Consider the following 3,386-nt stretch of genomic DNA (forward strand, 5'->3'; position numbering starts at 1 on the left):
AGAGAGAGAGAGAGAGAGAGAAAGAGAGTGTGTGTGCGGGTAAATGTGTGAGTGTGTGTGTGAGAGGGAGATAGATGGATAGAGAGGGAGAGAGGAGAAAGAGAGAGAGAGAGAGAGAAAGAGAGAGAGAGAGTGTGTGTGTGTGCGTGTGTGTGTACGCGTGTGTGTGTATGTGTGTTTGTATGTGTATATGTGTGCGTGTATTTGCGTGGGAGTAGCGAGTTAGAGAAGGGGCGAGAAGGTCCAGACCAGGCTCCTTGCTATAATTCAAAATATCGTATTCATCTATTCCCCAAAAACTGAGAGACTCTTTTTCATTAGCGTAAATAATTGACATACCCTCTCTAATTTGCGTGAGGTTGCATGAAAGAGGAAGCATTCTTCCTTTCATGAAGGAAAAAAGACGAATTTTACGAAGTTGTGTAGGTTTAAAGCACATTGCAACACAGTAAGTTTAATTAATTAAGAGACGGGACATTCTATTTGACCGACCATCGCTGTTAGGACCGAAATGAAATGTTAATCGGTACAAGTTTAACTCCCCTTCAAACACCATTAGGTTACTCAAGAGGTGGGAACCTTTGAAGGGACGTCCATCTCCGATAGGACTGAGTTAAATGGGAAAATTTGCGCAATGTGCTTTTCCCAAGGACACGGCATTAGACAGAGCTGAGCCTCGCACCTAACAGCTCACAACGGGGTCCGGTATTTTAAGCACTAGACTACCAGCGTCACGAAGAAAAAAAACGCCATAATATTCTGACAGTCGTCCTTATGGCTGGAGGAAGCTACAGTCTACATCACACAAGATCTGAGTGGACCCCTTGAGACAAAAGAAACGGTTTTGTGTGAGTACAGAACAACTAGCTGACACGAGGCTATTGGGGAAGGGGGAAAAATGGCACACGGATAGAAAGAAGTAGAGAAACAAGAAAACGAAAGAAAAGAAGTAAAAAGTGACTAGCGTCACCTCCAACCATACTCTGGAGTCATTTAATGAAGAGGAAACAATGTTTGTCGAGTTAACGTAAGGTTTTGATGTTCTCGTTCTTCTGCATGTGCAAATGTAGTATCAAAATCAGTTTCTCATGGAGTTATGTATAGTTGTTTTTACTTGTAAAAAGTGGGTGTTTTTTACACATCCATCAACTCAATGTAAATCAATTAGGAAGCAGGCTTCTGACCCTCATGTGAGAACCAACCTAGACTGAAAATGATACATCCTAACAGAAAGACAAAAATACTGGAGTTGTTTTGTGTTTTACGGCGCTCGCAACTGCATAAGGTCATATGAGCGTGCAGGATACACCTAATACTTTTTAGTTTGTAGGAAATTTTGAATTCTGCCCGGGTGGCGGCCGAAGCCTACTCTTATCGATTTTAGACCACCAAGGGATCTTTAACGTGTGCAACTTGCACACTGGCGCTCCGAGATTTTTCGCCCTTGTCCGAGAAGGCTTTCCTACCAGAAGATCAGGGGTGTGGCAGAAAGACAGCTGTAAGAAGGAGCCAAGGAGTATCAGTAGAAAAGGCTGCAGAAAGAGTCAGGAGCCCAGAGGAGGGGGAAAAGGAGGTAAAGGGGTGGGGGTAGAAAGAGGAGACGAAAGCAGACGACAGAATATTGCTAGAGAGCAGGAAAGGAGGTGAAAGGAGACAATTTTAGAGAAAATTTTTTTCGGTCGCTACCCAGATTCGAACTCGGGACCTTTGAATGAGAGACCAACACCTTAACCACTAGACCACGAGAGCCCCCTAGAGATACTGGATGAAGATTTTCTCTTCAATCGGGAATCGAACTCAGGTCTCTTACGTCCAATAGCGAAGACACTAACTGCTACACAACAGAGCTGTTATTATTACTTCTTTCTAAATCAAATGATCAACTAGTGGCACCACCTACCGCCCTCTGGAGCGATTTAAAGAAGAGCATAAAACAAAACCAAAAAAGCAGAACAATTGAAAGATTAAGTTTCACGAACCTGTTGCCAAACTGGAAGTCCCAAACGACGTCTTCGCACAGGCTAGCACCGCACCAGTCCACGAGTTGTGTCGTGTCTACAATGCTACGCTTTCTCTACCAGTCAGGGGAGAGAAGCACACAACCCTTCGCAAATCGAACTTGTCCGGCCGGTGTAACTTGCCTGTTGTGCGGGGACGGTGGCAGCCAGCTGATGGGAGGAGGTGAAATACTGTCCGGTCCACACAGTCCCGTCGGCGAGTCACGTGTTGTGCTAGTAGAAGGGATCCGACTCCTAACTGAGGGAGGCTCTTGTATTATATATAGAAGAAGGCTCTCATCCCGTACACAAGTGCCAGGAATCTACTCCAGCCCAGGAATATAATATCCCCTCCCACCCCCACTCCACAGACGCCCCGATATTCAGGGATGATCCAGAAATAACCTTCTCTTCTCAAGGATTAAAAAAAAAAGTAGAGCAGTTGCCGCCCCCGCCCTATCTCACCCCTGCCCCAATACGCCTCCACCCCCTGCCCTAGTTCCCCCTTCCCAGATATTCCAGAAATAACGCGTTCTCTTATAATTGTCGTTGTAATGTTCTACCCTGTCATCGATACTATGATACTCAGATCGTTTCAGAGGCGGGCTGTCCATTGTCAGAGCATACTCGAGTTGAGTAGCTAGCCCCAGCTGAACAAACCCCCCCCCCCAAAAAAAAACCAAGAGATAAAAAACAACAACCAACAAACTCGGAGATACTGGATAACATACCTTCCCCATGCGGACAGCGGAACATTGCGCAGGTTTTTAATCATTTAGTCTAAAAGTACAAAGGAGTTTACCAAAACCTGTTGGGAAATTGTGCACGGATTTTCGGTATCGAGTATTTTTTAGGTTCGGAGTTCGATTTTGGACCGACTTGAAATTCTATAAATAACCAATTATCAAGACTGTTATTTCATTTCACTGTTCATATATTTTTTCGTCCTTTATTTGTCATGAAAACCTCCATTTTGATTTTTTTTCTGAGAGCGACTAAATTGCATTGGGCATACACACCTATTTGTAAGGGGGTTCTTGTGGCCTAGAGGTTAAGGTGTTGGCCTCTTATTCAAAGGTTTCGGGTTCGAATCCGGGTACAGACCGAAAAGCTTTCTTCTCTAAAATTGTCTCCTTTCACCTCCTTTCCTGTCCTCAAGCAATGTTCTGTCGTCTAGTAGTAGTAGTATAAGGTTTTACGGCGCTCGCAACTGCTAAGGTCATATGAGCGCGCGAAACACAAGTTGTTCACCTCTGCGAAAGTTCACTTCACGACTGGTAACTAATTTACTTTAAAATGCTAAAAAGTTAAAATATTCAAATTCGGTGTAAATACATTTGTGATCATACACACACCCCCCACACACACCCATACACACACACACACACA

The 3,386-nt window shown here is 44.3% G+C and overlaps 1 protein-coding gene across 1 annotated transcript in view; it reads right to left on the reverse strand.

The window, feature by feature from the left end:
• LOC100533409 (insulin-like 7) overlaps window positions 1–2,022 on the reverse strand; it is a gene marked incomplete at its 3' end in the record, with an annotated part of 26,960 nt that extends 24,938 nt beyond the window's left edge. Inside the window, 1 exon segment of the mRNA NM_001204692.1 lies at window positions 1,980–2,022.
• Between the last annotated feature and the right edge of the window lie 1,364 nt (window positions 2,023–3,386).

Source organism: Aplysia californica, unplaced genomic scaffold, assembly GCF_000002075.1.
Source record: "Aplysia californica isolate F4 #8 unplaced genomic scaffold, AplCal3.0 scaffold00160, whole genome shotgun sequence".
Taxonomy (NCBI): Eukaryota; Metazoa; Mollusca; class Gastropoda; order Aplysiida; family Aplysiidae; genus Aplysia; species Aplysia californica.